Raw genomic sequence first — 20417 nt, 5'->3', positions numbered from 1 at the left:
TGTATCAGAGTTCCAGAGACAGATTACATGGCATTTTATTGACTTTAAGTATGGGATGGAGGTGGGGATCTGCTCAACCAGAACAGCCTATTTATTTTAGGATGTTCAAACTTATGACCCGAAGGCAGGAGATGTGTTGCATTGGGGAAGAGATTATATCATTATTTCAACAGGAAAAACAACAACAAAAACAAGTATGGATTCCATAAACATTAATAAGGATTAGATTGGACTGGTGGAAACCACCTGGAGATCCTGGTTGCAGAGATCAAGGAAGAAACCAAGAACAACAAAATACACAAACTATATGCTAATCCCTTTACACATAGTAACAGCTCTAAATCTAGTTGAGACATGGTCTTCAGCTAAGCATAGCCAATAAATTTTTTTGGCTACAGAGACCTCAGGATTTATCATGTCATCCTTTTATATGGTATAGATAAAAATTTATATTGCAGTCAGTTATACAGTCCAAACTAACTTAAAAGACAGATGCTTTACCTGTTCAAACAAAAAAGCAGAGAATCGTCTTTAGCTGAACTGCTCATACCTCATAATCGACCCATGTTTTATTGCAGACACGTATATTACCTCTGTATGATTATGGGTTCACAGAAACAACAACAACAACAACAACCAGATATCAAAGAAGAAAAAGAAACCCTGACAAGACTCACCTTTGAGAATGCTAAGGATGCTAAGACAATGAAACACATTTATTCAAGCATCCTGTTTGATCCAACCTCAGCAATTCCATCAAAACTCGCTTCCAAGACAGCTTGAAAATTGCTGAATCCACTTGTTCTACCTGATCAGACTGTTCCTTTCAGAACTTCAGTTAAGTCCTGCATTTTCATATCACACCAAGACTGGACAACAAATGTTACATCTATCATTTATTTTTATTAATTAATTAATTTATTTGTTTGTTTGTTTGTTTGTTTGTTTGTTTGTTTTTCGAGACAGGGTTTCTCTGTGTAACCCTGGCTGTCATGGAGCTCACTTTGTAGAACAGGCTGGCCTCAACTCAGAAATCCTCCTGCCCCTGACTCCCAAGTTCTGGGATTAAAGGTGTGTGCCACCACCACCAGGCTATATCTATCATTCTTAAGACTGGCAAATGTCCCAATTTTCTTAATGCTCACAAAAGAGATTTTATCTTCAGGCAGCAGGAGAAAATGTAAAAGAATTCCCAAGAAATGGGGACAGTGGTTGGGTTGTTTGCCATGTGACTTTGCTGTCATTTAAGATCATTGGTCACAAGGTATTAATGATCCTGGTCAGATAGGAAACAAAATAAGGGAGGTTGGATTTAGGGATTTCTTTTTGTCTGTCTTTTTCTTCCCCTTATCCTCTGTATCTCATATCTAGTATTAGTTGGAGAAGAGGGGGAGAGTGAAGAAAAGCAAAAAAGATAAATATAAAAATAATAGAATAAAAGGGTAGATTTTGAATCTATTTTTAGATGAAAGAACATCAACAAGCCAAATATTTTACATTCAATATGGAAGTTGTATATTGATACAGCCTTGGGATTATGTTTTGCTGCAACACACTCTGTGTATATGTTTAAACTATTGTGTAAGGTATTATACCTATATATTTCACCTAATGTAATGTGAAGTTCAGGTACTTTAAAATCTGTTATTGAAAACTGCTTAGAATAATTAAGAAATACAAGTTAGTAGTTAGTCAATCAAACTTATGGTCACATTAGGTAATATTTTAGTTAATTACAGGAGTAAAGTTTAGTTAGTCTCCAGAAGATGCATTCAAGGTCACTCAAATATTAAATTGTTACAAACAAGCAACACTTACCCATGCAGGTATCCTGTAGATAGCTAGATGGTCTTCACAAACTTCAGTAATCTACAGAATATGGTATTTAAAGATGTTTTATTAATAGATGGCCTTTTAGAGAGTGAGACATGTCTGTTCCTGGCAGCACCCCCACACTACTTCAAAGAAGAGTATGTGTGTCAAAGAGGCCTCCATATGGAACCTGCATCAAATAAGGCAAGCTGGTGACTAGATAAAGAAATTGCCCTTGCTTCAACCACAGACAGAATGCTGTTCAAGATCTGGGCAACCAAGATACAGGGAAGTTGACTTTACCAAGACAGAGTAGGCAGTCCTTTATAATTTCTGCTTCACAAAATCTTCTGTCAGATATTTGGGCCAGAAGGCTGAAGATTTGTTCAATAATTCAGAGATATCTTGGATAATTGTCCAGGTATCCAGCAACCACTGTCCTTTCTATAGTTTTGAAAGCTGCTTGCTCTGCACTCCCGATTACTCAAGTAATTTTTATCCTTCTGAGGTCTATGATGGGGTTGAAGACTAGATAGTTATAGTCTTACACTTAAGCTTAAGAAAATGTTTTAAGGTCTAAAAAGATATTCAGAGGTTGACAAATGCAAATTATAATAAAAATAATTTAAATACAGAACTTTGGGTTTACCGTGATAGTATGGGTAGTAGAATACTTTCTCCAACTCTGTCAAACACATATGCCTGAACATTGTAATTATAATTCTTACCTGATAGTTTTTATAATTCTTCTTATTGTATATAGTTTATTTATTTTAGAGAAACCCCCTATTATACTAAAAAGAAGAGATGTAAAGATAATCACCTATGTACTGTGTGGAAGCCTTACTTTTCAATAAAAAACAAACAAAAACAAACATACAAACAAACAAAACACTAATGAACCAAAAGGTAGGGAAGGAGTCTAAGGCAGAATTTCCAGTTGGCAAAGAGTCAGAATGGAGGAAAGGAGGTTTTGATTGGGATGCACAGGACAGGGACTAAAAAAGCTGAGAAGAGGAAAATAGCCACATAGATGAACTCGGGATAGAATAAACTTTGATATAATTTTATTGCCAAATTTTCTTTATAGAATTAGAGTAATTTTCACATTTGGTTCAGGTGAGATTGTTATAAAACCTTTGTTCCTTACAATAAATTTAGTAAGTTGCTGTCTTTATATGTCCTTGTAAAATAGCAGGATAGTGATGTACTTAAAATGTTTACAAATCTATAAGTCCATTACACTTACAATATTTTGATAGAATTTTTTTATTACAGATTTGAGTAATATTGTTGGTCACTGTCTTAGTCAGGGTTTCTATTCCTGCACAAGCATCATGACCAAGAAGCAAGTTGGGGAGGAAAGGGTTTATTCGGCTTACACTTCCATACTGCTGTTCATCACCAAGGAAGTCAGGACTGGAACTCAAGCAGGTCAGGAAGCAGGAGCTGATGCAGAGGCCACGGAGGGATGTTCTTTACTGGCTTGCCTCCCCTGGCTTGCTCAGCCTGCTCTCTTATAAAACCCAAAACTACCAGCCCAGAGATGGTCCCACCCACAAGGGGCCTTTTCCCCTTGATCACTAATTGAGAAAATGCCTTACAGTTGGATCTCATGGAGGCATTTCCTCAACTGAAGCTCCTTTCTCTGTGATAACTCCAGCTGTGTCAAGTTGACACAAAACTAGCCAGTACAATTGACCCCTTGTCAACTTGACACACAAAAACATCACTAGTAAGCCTCAACCCTTACAATCTTATTCATCCCCAAGATCTAAATAACTTTAAAAGTCCCACAGCCTTTACATATTCTTAAAATTTCAATTTCTTTAAAATATCCATCTTTTTAAAAATCCAAAGTCTTTTTACAATTAAAAGTCTCTTAACTGTGGGCTCCACTAAAACAGTTTCTTCCTTCAAGAGGGAAAATATCAGGGCACAGTCACAATCAAAAGCAAAAGTCAATCTCCAACCGTCCAATGTCTGGGATCCAACTCACAATCTTCTGGGCTCCTCCAAGGGCTTGGGTCACTTCTCCAGCCATGCCCTTTGTAGCACACGCATCATCCTCTAGGCTCCAGATGCCTGTACCCCACTGCTGCTGCTGCTCTTGGTGGTCATCTCATGGTACTGGCATCTCCAAAACACTGCATGACCCCTTCAGTCCTGGGCCTTCAATTGCAACTGAGGCTGCACCTTCACCAATGGCCTACCATGGCTTCTCACAGTACCGATCCTCAGCTGCTTTGCGTGACCCCTTCATGCCTTCAAAACCAGTACCACCTGGGTGACCCTTACATATTACCAAGTCCCACTGCAGCAGGAGTACAACCTTGGCCATCTCTGGAACACAGCCTCTTTGTGCTTTCAGAAAACACTTCCCAGAAGATGTCACCTCAATGATGCTGGTCTCTTCTTAATCACCGCTAATTTCTTAGCTCCAGCTAACCAGCATCAATAGTCCCAGTAATGCAAAGTTTTTGCTTTGGTAGTTCTGGTATCTTGTTAATCACAGCTGATTCTTCAGCCCCAGCTAACCAGAACTACAGAATCTTCACAATCAAAACAGCAATGGCCCTGAAAAGAGTCTTTAATTTTCCCTCTGAAATTTCACAAACCAGACCTCCATCTTCTGCAGTGTTCTCAACATTATCTTCCAAGCTCCTACACAACATTTGACAGAGCTCTTAACAACGGATGGATCTTCAAGCCCAAAGTTCCAAAGTCCTTCCACAGTCCTCCCCAAAACATGGTCAGGTTGTCACAGGAATACCCCACTCTGCTGGTACCAATTTGTCTTAGTCAGGGTTTCTATTCCTGCACAAGCATCATGACCAAGGAGCAAGTTGGGGAGGAAAGGGTTTATTCAGATTACACTTCCATACTGCTGTTCATCACCAAGGAAGTCAGGACTGGAACTCAAGCAAGTCAGAAAGCAGGAGCTGATGCAGAGTCCATGGAGGGATGTTCTTTACTGGCTTGCCTCACCTGGCTTGCTCAGCCTGCTCTCTTATAAAACCCAAGACTACCAGCCCAGAGATGGTCTCACCCACAAGGGGCCTTTTCCCCTTGATCACTAATTGAGAAAATGCCTTACAGTTGGATCTCATGGAGGCATTTCCTCAACTGAAGCTCCTTTCTCTGTGATAACTCCAGCTGTGTCAAGTTGACACAAAACTAGCCAGTACAGTCACATTATTGTGAAAGTTTTAATTTTTGTTGTTTTCATAGCTTATCTTTTGAACTATTTATAATTGTCATCTAATTTGTATGAACATGAATTTTATTTGTTTAATTAATCAATACATTAATATATGAAAATCTACCAAGATATTCTCTTTAGTTCTTCTTTTTTAATTATTTCATCCTTGCCTTTATCCTTAACAATCTTAAATAATTTTTTAACATTTACAGATCTATCACATTAGTAAGTATATACATTTTACCCTTAATTTTATGTACAATGTAATGTTCATTTTATTTTGAAATTGACTATTATTATATTACTATTTCTTTCATAAGCATCTGAGTTTATATCTACTATTTTTGTTGTAATATGTTCATGTTGTATTAGACAGTTATATCATTGGGTAATTTAATAATTTGTTAATTTGTGAATTTATTATATTGTATTCTCCCTCATAGACTTTTTCTTCAAGATCTGCATTGCTTGACAAGTTGGCTTGAATCACAAGCTTTCCTTGTCTTTTTATATGTGTCTCTTATAAATAGCAGTAGCATTTTATTCTGATATGAACATGACTGTCTTCTGTTTGAATTATTGAGTTCATTTCTATTTAATAGAATCCAGCTTTACACCCATTATTCTATTTCATGCTTTTATCTATTTCCCCTATATTTATGTACTCTTTCCTTTGTGGTGAAATATTAAAAAGACACATAACTCAGAAAAGTATAAAATTAATCAAAAATTTTATCTTCTTTCTGTGTTATTGTTAGACCCTCAATACCTACATGAGATATATAATTCAGTATAACTTGGCATTGCATTTGTCTCTTCCCTGCTCCCATTCACTCGTTCCCTTCTCCTCTCCTCCCTTCATTTCTTCTCTTTTCTTCTCTCCACACCTCTTCTCAGACATTTTTTGTATTTTCTACTCTGTTGCTAAGTACCACAGAATTTATGTAGGCAAGTGATCTTCCACAGAGCCACAGTACAATCCTCCCCTCAGCCCTGCTACCTTTATTTTTGGAAAACCTGAAAGAAGACAATGCTAGCTTTGCTTTCATAGGCAGTATCTTTTTACGGTGACATTTTCAACACTTTTCTGCTGATTAGAAGTTGCCACAGACATTTTATAAGGAGTTTCATTTTTGGCCTGCAATGTACACTCAGTCTATTAACCAAGACCTTTGAGAGATACATTGCCTTATCTTCTGCCTTAAAATATCCCAAATTTGACATTAGCCTTTATGGGTATTTCATATGTGTAGAACCAAGGCAGAGCTGATACTTGTGAAAGACTGAAGATGCCACCCCATACTTCACTGATACCGTTAACATCTAGCACCCTTAAGGTGAGGTTTAAGCATGATTGTCTATGAAAACCTGAGTATCCCCTGGTAGGATTATTTTTCTGAATTTTAATATCAACAATTTCTCTGAGATACATCTTAGTGTTACTCTATATTGTGTATATCTTCTTGTCCCTGAGTCTGTATAGTGGTGTATTATCGATTATGGCAAATTTTGCCTTTATCTTGTGCAAATTGTAGCTACAGAGTCCTATTCCCAGGCTTCTTCGTGTACTCATCTGTTTCCTAGAGCCCTGTTCTTGTTCTTGTCCTTCAGGTTTGGTGTCTTCATTATGAACACCTTATTATCTACCCATCTCTGTGCACTGTCAATGCTATATATCAATACTTGAATTATTTCCCACTGACTTTATGTAATTTTTTTTTTGTAATTTGTATTTCTAAAGTCCTATTTTCTTCTTTTAAAAATATTTTCTTGTACTTTTCATACATCTTGCAAGTAAAAATGTAAGTACAGACATTTTATAACTCATTTTTTCATTATCTGTCTGAAAATTTGAAAGTAGGTCTTTTGATTGTTGAAATATGCTTTATTTCCTCTTCTGATTTAAGATTGTTTTAACTGACATATAAAACATAAAATCCGTTAATAATAAAGAAGTACCATGTGATAAATATTCCTTATGTGATCTTTAAATCAAATTGACCAATATTTATTCATAATTATTTTTTATAATAAAAACATATCTTTATTGAAATTTCTTCATATTTCCTTAAGAATCTAATCAATTTTAGGGAAGAAGGGGAGTACAAAAGGAGAAATGTAATGAAATTATAAGATAATTTCTCTTATCTCTTTCTATTATCCTAAACTTTACTAGTCTTTTTATCTTAAACTTAGTAAATGTGTATTTTTATTACCTGTGGTGAGTACTGCCATTTTCTCTTTACAATGAATTTATCTAAATGTTTCTTTAAAAGTGTGACAATAATACATGGATAATATTTTATTCTTTCTTTATATTACTTTATGAAATATTTATACAAATGAAATGAAGAGTGTTGATGAAGATATACAAGATAAAATGAAAGCACAAATAAAGATTGTAGAAGCATCCTTGACAACGGACGGAACTATTAATGATATTTGGTTTAGGAAAAAAGCATATGAATTTGTTAAAAAGTATCTAAATTTTGCATCACTTATGTTTGAAGAGATGGTTTTTTTCTCTATCATATAAGAATTTCCTATGATTGTCTATTACTTTAGTCACAGAAAGAAATCATTGGTAGATAAACAAAACAATATATAGACCTGTGTTCTATTTCCATCTCCTTTTTATTTTTTCATAATGTTCACTTTACATTTTACTTTTCTAGTTGAAGATTTCTAATAGTAGAATGATTTTAGGGAAATGAGAAAAACAAAAGTACCAGGAAAAAAAAAAACAACAACACAGGAATAACAGAACGGCAACTCAAGGCCAGTTATGGATTTATGGCTTTTTTGCAATATCTGGGAACATTTATCCATCTTCAGCTATAGTGTGTGCTGCCCTGAGCTTTACATACACTAATCTCAAATGCTTCCCTTCTGTAGAGCCTGGATCTCCGGTGTTTCAGTTTTGCCAACAAGAGTTTCAAAAGTTGGAAATATTGAGCTGCTGTCACTCTTTCTTCTTGCTTGAGTCTTTCCTTTCTTTCTGTTCCTCCAAACAGCCCCCTCATACAATTTGTCACTTTAAGACTGAGTCCGTTAGGCATTCCAGCCTGACCTGGAACTCATAATCATCCCATTCCTGCAGGCTGGGATCCATTGCTGGTACAGTCTGTTTGGTTTCTCAGAGTCCAGAAGATACTTCTTTGGGTCACAGAAGTATCACCTATGAAGACTTGCTTAATTTTGTTTTATTCCCCCCCCCCCCTTGGGTCTTACCAACATAAAATATTTTTTGAACCTACTACTTATCCAATTTACAGAATATCTACTTAGAGATTTGTTTTCTATTGTACAACCGTAAATATTATTCACTATGGGATTTTCTTTGCTTCCTCATAAACTGCACTTCTTTCTCATTGGTATAATAGATCTGAGATAGAATGGTTCTTATAGATTTGCCTTCCTCTCCATCGCTAGGGATGCCCATAGATGAGATCAGAATTAGCCCTTCAATAGATATCCTAGAGAGAGAATCAAGCAGTCATTCTGAATACTGAGAACTATGTGCCCAGGTTAGACAGAATGCATCCCTTCCTCCGTTATGGTTTGTTAGGCTTCTACTATTTTCACTGGTCTTCATCTTTGAACTTGAATAGGAATTCCTCACTCTTTCACCTGCTTGTTTGTTTCAATAACTGTATATTGGGGTATAGATTCTTCTGTATATCCCCATACCCTAGAAATCATTCCCTTATATTTTAGATAATTCCATACAAGGATATTTTCACTCCTTAAACATGTTTTAAAAGACACTGTACATTGTACCTGCCTCTACATGCAGCTAGCTAGAATTATGCTCAAATATTGCCATCTGCATGTCTTTGCTCATTAATTTAATTGGCCTATAGTTATCGAGTCTCCCATAGGGAAACAAAATAGCATGAAACCCTTCACCATTTGTGTTTTAAGAGGAGGGAAAATGCTTTATTTGGAATATTGCAACTTTTATTTGATGAAAGTTACTATTAACATATTTTCATAATCTTCTCAGCCTAGCAACAGCAGGAGTAAAAGGTGTGAGGGCCATGCAATATTCATGAAATTAAGAAGACTGGAGATGAAAGAGAGTTCCATTAGAGAGACCAAGTGTGACAATATGACACATATTTGCATATTTTACACTTTAAATCTTTTCAGCACATCCAAGTTGATATATGGATGTAAACATGCATTGCCAGTTTTTAGCATATTATAAGCCCTCAAGACTTTGCATGCATTTTAATATGTTTCATTATTGCTGTAGATTTTAATTTCCAAACTGCACAGCTTTGATGGAAGGAAGCTGCAAGTCAAGGCATCTGGCCTCTGCCCCAGGCAAGCACAGTGTTTTCTTTGAATATTTTTGGAAGAAACCAGTCTATTTATTTGTGGGGTAGTGGGAGAAATCATCTTTCTTTCTTTCTTTCTTTCTTTCTTTCTTTCTTTCTTTCTTTCTTTCTTTCTTTCTTTCTTTCTTTCTTTCTTTTTTCTTTCTCTTTGTGTGTGTGTGTGTGTGTTTGTGCTGCCCAGAAGCGAGTTTTGTTTGGTACACATACTAATTAAGTGTTAAAGTAACCATCCTGGCAGGGAAGCTAAGGCATTCAGCTGTGGATGTGCCCAAGGAGACAAGCTATGTAAGTTCCTGAAATCTCTTCACCCCTTTTAGCCAGTCTGGGCTCCTATTCTTTGAATGTGGCAATTACTGAAAAGTGAGAGGAGTAAAATAAAGCAAAATAAAGGGCTTGTTCTTTAAAGAACTGAAAAGAGAATCCCAGTTGCTCATTTTGTTTTTAGGAATGTGGACTCTGTGGTGGTGAGGGGAAAGACTCTCCTCACAGAACAATAAGAACATGGGCCCTGAGGTAAGTTTTGTGCCTTGGTTTGTTTTCTTTTGTACAAGGATAGACATTCCAGTCATTTAACCTGTAGGATCTTACTTGTGTACATTATGTCCAAAGGAAACTAAAGTTCAAAACAATGGAGAAAATATTACCTCATTATTTTAGCCTTTAGTAAAACAGAGAAGCTTTAAAAATAGATTTCATTTTTAAAATTTCTGTCATTGGCAGAGAATCTTGTGCACTGTTTAGTGTCTGTCAGGCAGACTTTATTCTTTGTGTTAATTTACAAAGCTGTGCAGAATAGTTCGGAACAAGGTATAGTCTGTTCACCCATCCTACTGATGTGGTGGAAATTATAGCATTCACAGACCATTCAGGATCTACACATAGGAAGGAACTGTCGGAAAGAGGGATAGGGCAAAGCAGTCAAGGCCTGCAACACCCCTCTCTATGGGTTCCAAATCATGAAAGGAGATCATGCTTAGCTTTTCAAAATGTGGCTCACTATTCTAAATATCTGGCCAGTCATTTGCAACTGAATAAGCAAAACTTCCACCATTGGTTTCTTTTTTCTAATAGATCATATGTAATTTAAGGTGATTGTAATGGGTTGGAGAGTGGATCATCATTTAAATGTAGGTACAAATCTTTGAGAAGACCTAAGTTTACTATGCAACTCTCTCTCTCTCTCTCTCTCTCTCATCAGTTGGCTTACAAACCCAGCTCCAATGCATTCTGAAAACTCTGACCACTCATGTACATGTCTGTCCTCACACAGACACATACACAGAATTAAAACTACTTAAATCAAATTTAATAAATGATTACTTTTATTTTGGAGTATTACCTGCACATAAATTACAATAATTGGACCATTGGTAAGCCAACACACAGCAGTGCACTGTGTATCAGAACAACAAATTTGTATCTGATACATTCCTGTTGCTGAGAGTTCTAAGATGTGTACATTTAGTCATCTGTTTCCTTGCTAATTAATTTGGCATTATTTTGTATAATAAAAATTATCTGATAATTTTAATTTGGAAAATACATAATATTAGGATTTTAGTCCGAATTCAGTTTCTTTTAGTTGTGCCACTATTGTTCAGGCTCCTAAATCAAGCCTTCTCATGAGGAGAAGAACAGGCCAGTGAGTATAATTGGAGCCACACTTTGTAGCAAATGGAAGTTTGAAAGTTGAGAAATGACAGTTCAACCATCTCTCCCACAGGACAACATAAGCTTAAAATGTTCATTGACATGAGGATGAACACTGCACTCTGTGAGAGCTCTCTAACTTTACTGTGTCAGTTTGAATATTTAAATCTTTCTCATTTGTCCTCTTACCTGGTAAAAATTGATGATTTATTCTTTCACCCTCCTCCTCAATAAAGATGGCAGACTTTTTACCTATCCCCCTACACGGTCTGTTATAAAAGACCAAAGGTAGCCTCACACTACCCAGTCCATCATCTGGGAATCTTCAATCAAGAGATATCTTAGCCACAGTCAGATGTTACTTTCATGCTTGACAGTGCACATCTGTGTGGTGGGCTCTGCTCTGTCCAGAAAATCTCTATCTGAGAGTTTTGTTCTGCTTTTCACTGTACTGAGCTCATATTATTCTTTGAAAAATGCCTACAGTTTGCTAAGATATCCTCTCTGTTCTGTCCACTCTATTTTTTCCCCTCCTGTTCTGGGTTCTGACCTTCATTTCTCTACTTACCCTCATGGTCCCACCCCAGTGGGCATCTGCACACTATTCTAGGATAACTCAACACTGAGGACCAAACAAACCTTGTTGTGAAGCTGCTGTCATTGAATCTCTTGTTTGCTGCATGAAACACATTTGTCATGAATGAATACCAAATATTTGTTGGTTTATCATCTTTAAGCATTAAAAAAAAAAAAAAAAAAAACCAAGTGATTTGCAGAAAATTGAGTTGTTCTGAACGCTGCCCTGTCCCTTCATGTAAAAGTGACAGTGCCAGAACTCCTAAACTCCATTCATGTTCCAAGTATCTCTGTGGTAGAACATCATGTCTGCTTGATTATTTATTTCTTCTTTGAATCTTACATGACATTTAATCAAAAACCACAATCAGGAAACTAATTTAACAAGTGCTCATAACTCAGGCTGAACCTTTCTACCTCAGAATGAAAAGTGTGAATACTAAGTGATACAGGGAAGTGCAGTGCTAAGACACAAATGTAAAGGAAGTTATGGATAGGGTGGGGCAATTTGTTAAGTGCTTGTTTTTACTTAGGCTCTGGAACCACATTACTGCTGCTTCTTTAGAAACTACATCTGCTTTCATACCCATAGTTTTTTGTTTGTTTGTTTGTTTGTTTGTTTGTAGAAGAAAACTGAGTTTTAGGGAGTTTCAAAACTTTTTATTACAATTGTAGGCCTGAGCCACAGGGGCCCATTGCTTTGGCATTACTGTAGAGTCTGTTAGCTTATGTTCTCTTGACATGTGGTCTGTCAAGGATGATTTTAAGAAATATTGTCAAAGCTGGGCAAGTTAGCATACACCTATAATCCGAGTACTCAAGGGCACGAATCAAGAGGATAGCAATACATTTAGGACTTTCCTGAGCCACAGAACATGTTCCAGGCCAACCTGGGCAGTATATCAAGATCATGTTGCTAATAAAAGCATTCAAAAGTTCCTTTCAAGTCAAATGCTGATGAAGCAGAGGCTCGTGCTGATTAAGAAGAAGTCCTTCATCCATCTGCAGTAATGTGTGTGTGTGTGTGCGTGTGTGTGTGTGTGTGTGTGTGTGTGTGTGTGTGTGTGTATGTGTGTGTGTGTGTGTGTGTGTATGTGTGTGTGTGTGTGTGTGTATGTGTGTGTGAGTGTGTGTGTGTGTGCGTGTGTGTGTGTGTGTGTGCGTGTGTGTGTGTGTGTGTGTGTGTGTGTATGTGTGTGTGTGTGTATGTGTGTGTGAGTGTGTGTGTGTGTGTGTGTGTGTGTGTGTGTGTGTGTGTATGTGTGTGTGTGTGTGTGTGTGTGTATGTGTGTGTGTGTGTGTGTATGTGTGTGTGAGTGTGTGTGTGTGTGTGTGTGTGTGTGTGTGTGTGTGTGTGCGTGTGTGTGTGTGTGTGTGTGTGTGTGTGTGTGTGTTAGGGATTAAATGCAGGGATCAAAATCTAAACTAATCCATGTTTTGACATCATCAAGTATCCGCTAAATATTCTTCTCTCTCAACTAAACAGTCTATTAGCCAAATTGCCAATCTCTTAATAATTTTCTCATCAATCTACAACTTCCACCCAGTAGATTAACTCTCTATTTTCATATTAGTATCAGTTTTACCTCATGAAAATATCTATTTATGGTTTCTGAGTGTTATATTTGGATCTCCCAGAGAAGCCAGTTTTATCAGCCAGATATATTTCAGCTTGTATGTCATATGTAACCTTCTATAATACAATTGATTTAATCATTTACTCAGTTCACAACATTCAAAGAGCTTCTCATTACTACCATGTGATTAATGTCATACACTCACATGAACTCAGGTTATAAAATAACAAAGATATCAAATTTAGCCCTGCTCCAACAGAAGTACAGAGCTGAGAATGGAGAAGATGTAGAAGGAAAAAAAAAACAATTTTAGCAAGTGGCAGTGATCATGGCCAAGGGTAAATCATAGAGGAGCAGGAAGTCTTACAAAGACATTGCTATTGAAGAAATCCTGAGGAAGCATTGGGAAGAGGAACAGCCCTAAAGAACTAGATCTAGATTCTGTCTTTTGGGGAGAAGCTAAAGGAAAGTTCTGTGAGTCAAGTCAGGACCCAGTCAGCAAATGTGGCAAGGCCACGGTGAAGACCCCAAGAAGATAAGGGGCACATCATAACACACTTTTCAATAGCATAACTGACAAAGAAATGAAAATAAGGTGACTGTGTGTGTGTGTGTGTGTGTGTGTGTGTGTGTGTGTGTGTGTGTGTCTATATACAAAAGCATCAAAAACAACTGGCTGATAAGACATGGGAAGTGAGAAATAACCAGGTCTTTGTTGATAGAATCTTGCAGTATCAACAACCATCACCAACATTACAGAGTGAAATAATAGGTGTAGTTAATGGTTAAATAGTTGCTATTCTGTGCTGTTTCTTATGTCAGGCACTCAGTTAGACTCTGATTTTCTATAAAAATAGATTGTAAGGTCAGAAGTCCTGGTGTCATCTTGCTTTATTTCTTTTGTATCTTTTAAGTAGCTCAGCATGAAATTACAATAATAATATAGGATCAATAAATGTTTTCCAATAGCTTCTGATTAGAGCTGAAAGGTAATATATTAAGTTTGAATCTCAGGATTTTTTTTCCATCTATAAAATGAGAGTTGAAGTTCCCATGTCTCTTTGGTTCCTTTCTTTTATGTGCTGGTTCTCAGAGTGAGGTTTTTACAACTCAATTTAAAGGCACATACAATTACACTGCAAAGGCAGATGAGAAAAAAAACTCCTCTCTGTAAAAGCCAGAAAGGTGGGAATGTATTAAAACCATTCCCATGATGTTAAGGAGGTAAGAAAAGAGCAGCAACAGATCTAAGCTTTCTTTTCTAGAAATTCACTTTGGCATTGCAAAGTCTTCCATGAGTTTGTGCTTCTCCTTTCTCCAGGACTATCCATAACTGCTGGCAAAACCTCTCCACTAAAAGACCGTAACGCTTCTCACAAAGCACTGCAATTATTCAGAGTCACTCCATACTTTTTAACTTAATCTTCCAAGGTGCTCGGCTGAAGAAACTGGGCCCCTGCTCCAAATGAGTCTAATGTCTCTGAAAATCGTACTTCCTTTCCAAGACAAAGTTCTGTTTCTGAATGGTTCCAAGGCAGAGACAAGGGAACTGGCTCTTTTAAATGTCTATGGGCATTTCACTGTGGGCCTGTGGGAAGGCTTCAGAGTAAGGGGGTGGGAAGATAGTCTAAAGCAAACTTGTTTATATCATGCTCATCACAAGCAAGGAGGAGGGAAGGGAGGAAGGACACAGAAGGAAAGAGAGAAAGACAGAAATAAAGAGAGAATACGAGAGAGGAGAGAGGTGGGAAGGAGTGAGGAATGGAGAGAGGGGGAGAGAGAACAAGCTTAGAACAAAATAGGGGAGGAAAGGAGATGAGAGGGGAGGGGAGGAGAAGGGAGAAGATAAGGGAGGAGAGGGAGGGAAAGGGAGGAAAGAAGAAGGAAGAGCTGGGAGAGGATGGGAGGAGAAGAGAGGCAAGGCAAGGTGAGGTGAGGCAAGGCTGGAGTGTCCTGTTACCAATTTTAGAATATTTCCACTGTGAATATCCATTTCTTTCCAACTTCTAATGTGACACAGCATACTTCCCAGCTGTGAAACGAGCGAGCATTGAGCACATGGTCTTTATCAGGTATTTGAAACCAAACAAAACAGACAAACCAATGATTAAGTAGTAATTATCTTTAGTGTTCTGGTGCAGAGCCATCCTCTGTTCTTTCCATAGTCTCTTGCAGGACACGGTCATCTATCTGAGTGGTTAAAATCTGCTGCTGACTCCAAATTAACTTTTAACCTAACATTTATACACTGGACATCTACTGAAAGAATTGCATACTAGAATATCAATCAGGAGAGAAAATTCATTTTTAGAACATGCTGAATACTTCTTTAGGCTTATAATACTAGAAGCATCAAAATAAAAATGGACAGGTTGAAAGGTATGTAGAGGAAATCAATGGATAATTTTAAAGGCTGGTTAAATGTAAGAAAAAAAAACAAAAGCCTAAGACACTACAGTAAATGACTCCCACTTAAAATTTGAAAGAAGAAAACAACAAACACTGTTATAAATAAACATCAAAAACATAGACCTGGGTCACATATGGAGGGCCTTACAAATATCTGGACTTAATCCAGGGAGCCAGGAGGCACTGCTGTAAAATTTCAGACACAAAATATATATAAATAGATATGTCTTATAGGCACTTACTGTGGCTGTTCTGTGAGACTTACTACACAGCTGGGTAAACAAAAGAAATGCAGATGAAGAAGTCAGTGGAATCACTAATGATTACATTGTGCCAACATGATTAATGCAAGTAATAAATGTGGCTGAAGATAAGAAGAGGCAAATACTTTGAGATTGCAGGGGAAGTCTTCAAAGAGAAAGAAAAAATTGAAATTTCAGTTAAGACATGGATGATATATGAGATCTAAGCTGGGGAAAAGTAGAGCTTTTCCAGACAGAAAGAACTGAACTCTACGACTCACATGAAGACTCTGGAAGTCTCCAGGAGTTTTTTTTTTTTTTTTTTTTTTGGAATGGAAAACTTACAAGTAAGCCTGGTGTAATGGATTTACATGGAGGAACAGCATAACTATAAGGAAAGGCTTAAATATACAGGGTGCTTTGAGATAGCATTTGAAATGTAAATGAAGAAAATATCTAATAAAAAAGAAAAAAGAAATGAATAAATGAATGAATGAATGAATAAATAAATAAATAAACAGATTAAAAATAAAAAAAAGAATGACACACTTGCAGATTCTTAGTAGGCATTTGGAGGCTATTTAAGTAATTAGATCAAGAAAATCAGGCAATATGTCCGTGCTTTAGAATGATAACCATGGTGGAATATGATCCTCTAGTGAAAGCTAGATAGATTAGACCTACACCATTGTTCATGAAAGGGCTCATGAAGTCTAAACTTATCAGCATTAAACTGAGATACCAGGAAGGAAACAGAATGTTGTGGTGGTATATGAGAACACTAGGAAAGAAGAAAGAACTTCAGACATAGAAAATATTATCCATGTTGTTCTAGTGTTGACCTAGCAACTCTTTAACCAGGAAACATATTTGACTACATATAGCTCAGGATGTGTTTCTCAGAGGGAGCAATTCCTTGTTTCAGAAGGAATTGAAATGATTGAAATGGTTCCTTCCAGAATTTTCTTTTTTTAAGTTTGGATCTGAGCTTTTATTGCAATTTTACAGTACATAGCACTTTAGGAATAATTGTTCACAGATCAATTATTCAAAATTGTCAATCAATTCCTACTTCCTGTTTAATATCAGTGATAATCATACAGTATGGACAGTGTTCCCCATGCTTTAGGAGAATGGTCTTGATGATGTGTGACAACCTGCAAAATGGTGTAGAAGAAGGTTCTCTAGATGGCAGGTGTTTGGTTTCAAGCCATGGACAAATGGCTGAGATACCTATTGGACGTATCAAGGCAGACACTGGCCTCCAGCTTCTCCCTGCAACCCTCTGTCCCCACCTGTTACAGGGGCCTCCTGGCTGACATCCCCAGCCCACTACCCTAAATGTTTCCAGTCCAGGGACTGGATTTTCCTCTCCTCCTGCAGCTGCCCTTCTATATATAATTTGACTATTCTAGTTACCTGCCCCTTTCACCTTCTCTCTTTGGGTCTTTTGCTGCTGTACCTTCTCAATCCCACATCTTGTATGGCTCAGGAACAAGTCCACATCTACACCCAGATGTCCTTGCTTCTAGATATGTCCCTATTTTAGCTACAATAAGCTTTCCTCTTTACCATATTTAGGACCTGATATGTCCTTTCCTTTTTAATTTCTTTTTCTTTCATTTGGTGCAGAAAACCAAGACCAGTCATGTCCTGTGCTTTTCCTTCTTCCCCTTTTCCCTTCCTTCCTTCCTTCCTTCCTTCCTTCCTTCCTTCCTTCCTTCCTTCCTTCTTTCCTTTTTCTCTCCTTTTTCCCTGTCTTTCTTTTAATTAAATAGGCAGAAGTTTTTAAGTGTGGTATGTTAGCTTTAACGTAATCTATGACAAGAGAAGAATTAATGTCATGACACCAAAATCAAAGATCTGGTAAATTAACTCTAGTGTTTGCTGCAGAGAGCCAGGAACTCTTTATTTATTTTTTTAAATTAATTCATTTGTTTACATTCCAAACGCTGCTCAATGTCCTGGTCCTTCCCTCACTGAGCCCCTCACTCATTTTCTCTCCCCTTCTCTTCTGAGAGGCTGGGAAGTCCCTGGACATCTCACCACCATGACACATCTAGTCTCTGCCAGATTAGGCACATGCTCTCCCACTGAGCCTAGGCAAAACAACCATGAAGACTGAGCTGCCTTTCTACTACATATATGCTGGGAGGGCCTCATTCCAGCACATATATGTTGCATGGTTAGTGGTTCAGATTTTGAGAGCTCCCAGGGGTCCAGTTTTGTTGATTCTATTGGTCTTCCTGTGGGTTCCCATCTTCTTCTGGGCTTTCAATATTTCCCCCAACTCTTCTGTACCTGTCCCTAAACTCTGTCTAATGTATGGCTGTGGGTATCTGCTTATGCTTCTGTCCACTGCTGAGTGTATCTGCTCAGAGGACAGTTATGCTAGGCTCTTGTCTGTAAGCATAACAGAGTATCATTAATAATATCCAGGATGCGTGTTTACCCATGGAATGGCTGTTGAGTTGGGCTGGGTATTGGTTGGCCTTTCCTTTGGTCTCTGCTCTATCCCTGCATTTCTTTTAGACGGGAAAAATTGGGGTGTTGAAAGTTTAGTGGGATATGCTTTTAAATCTAGGTCTAGGTTCTCAGGTGTGTTGGGGTTCCCTGGACTGGGCGAAGTGGGTGTGCTGGGTTCTGGTGATGGTGAGTGGTCTTGGTTCCTGTTAGTAAGATTCCTATTCCTGAACAGAACAGCAATGGCTTGTGCTGTAAGATCGAGAATTGACAAATGGGACCTAATGAAACTCCAAAGTTTCTGCAAGGCAAAAGACACTGTCTATAAGACAAAAAGACCACCAACAGACTGGGAAAGGATCTTTACCTATCCTAAATCAGATAGGGGACTAATATCCAACATATATAAAGAACTCAAGAAGGTGGACCTCAGAAAATCAAATAACCCCATTAAAAAATGGGGCTCAGAACTGAACAAAGAATTCTCACCTGAGGAATACCGAATGGCAGAGAAGCACCTGAAAAAATGTTCAACATCCTTAATCATCAGGGAAATGCAAATCAAAACAACCCTGAGATTCCACCTCACACCAGTGAGAATGGCTAAGATCAAAAATTCAGGTGACAGCAGATGCTGGCGAGGATGTGGAGAAAGAGGAACACTCCTCCATTGTTGGTGGGATTGCAGGCTTGTACAACCACTCTGGAAATCAGTCTGGCGGTTCCTCAGAAAATTGGACATAGTACTACCGGAGGATCCAGCAATACCTCTCCTGGGCATATATCCAGAAGAAGCCCCAACTGGTAAGAAGGACACATGCTCCACTATGTTCATAGCAGCCTTATTTATAATAGCCAGAAACTGGAAAGAACCCAGATGCCCCTTAACAGAGGAATGGATACAGAAAATGTGGTACATCTACACAATGGAGTACTACTCAGCTATTAAAAAGAATGAATTTATGAAATGCCTAGCCAAATGGATGGACCTGGAGAGCATCATCCTGAGTGAGGTAACACAATCACAAAGGAACTCACACAATATGTACTCACTGATAAGTGGATACTAGCCCAAAACCTAGGATACCCACGATATAAGATACAATTTCCTAAACACATGAAACTCAAGAAAAATGAAGACTGAAGTGTGGACACTATGCCCCTCCTTAGAAGTGGGAACAAAACACCCATGGAAGGAGTTACAGAAACAAAGTATGGAGCTGAGATGAAAGGATGGACCATGTAGAGACTGCCATATCCAGGGATCCACCCCATAATCAGCTTCCAAATGCTGACACCATTGCATACACTAGCAAGATTTTACTGAAAGGACCCAGATGTAGCTGTCTCTTGTGAGACTATGCCGGGGCCTAGCAAACACAGAAGTGGATGCTCACAGTCAGCTAATGGATGGATCACAGGGCTCCCAATGGAGGAGCTAGAGAAAGTACCCAAGGAGCTAAAGGGATCTTCAACCCTATAGGTGGAACAACATTATGAACTAACCAGTACCCCTGAGCTCTTGACTCTAGCTGCATATGTATCAAAAGATGGCCTAGTCGGCCATCACTGGAAAGAGAGGCCCATTGGACACGCAGACTTTGTGTGCCCCGGTACAGGGGAACGCCAGGGCCAAAGGGGGGGAGTGGGTGGGTAGGGGAGTGGGGGTGGGTGGGTAAGGGGGACTTTTGGTATAGCATTGGAAATGTAAATGAGCTAAATACATAATAAAAAATGGAAAAAAAATCATTTAAAAAAAAAAAAAAAAAAAAAAAAAGAAAGTTTAGTGGGTATGTTGGTGTCCTTATTCTGTCACTGCAGGTCCTGCCTGCCTACAGAAGGTGGTCTCTTTAGGGGCCATATCCACACTATTAGGCATTTCCACTAAGTCACCCACATTGACTCTTAGGAGCCTCTGCTATCTCAGGTCTTTGGGACTTCCTAGAGGTTCTCCCTCCCCTCTGTCACCAATCTCTCACAGCTGCAGATTTTTTTATTATTATTAGGTTTTTTTTTCATCATTTACATTTCCAATGCTATCCCAAAAGTCTCCCATCCCCTCCCCCCCACTCCCCTACCCACCCACTCCCACTTCTTGGCCCTGGTGTTCCCCTGTACTGAGGCATCCATCCCATAATCAGCC

General features: G+C 38.1%; 1 long non-coding RNA gene across 6 annotated transcripts in view; it reads left to right on the top strand.

Annotated features, from left to right (window-relative positions):
- The first annotated feature begins 9581 nt into the window (after positions 1-9581).
- Positions 9582-20417, top strand: part of Gm33860 — a 91709-nt gene continuing 80873 nt past the window's right edge. For 3 of the 6 annotated variants that reach the window (XR_877261.1, XR_003952582.1, XR_386133.2), the window contains exons 1-2: positions 9582-9642; positions 9803-9870. This is a non-coding gene — a long non-coding RNA (predicted gene, 33860). Of the gene's footprint in view, positions 9871-20417 lie in introns of all 6 variants that reach the window. The other 3 variants (XR_877258.3, XR_877257.1, XR_003952583.1) reach the window with 3 other exon arrangements.

Source organism: Mus musculus, chromosome 18 (genome assembly GCF_000001635.26).
Source record: "Mus musculus strain C57BL/6J chromosome 18, GRCm38.p6 C57BL/6J".
Taxonomy (NCBI): Eukaryota; Metazoa; Chordata; class Mammalia; order Rodentia; family Muridae; genus Mus; species Mus musculus.
This window is presented reverse-complemented; position numbering and strand designations above follow the sequence as displayed.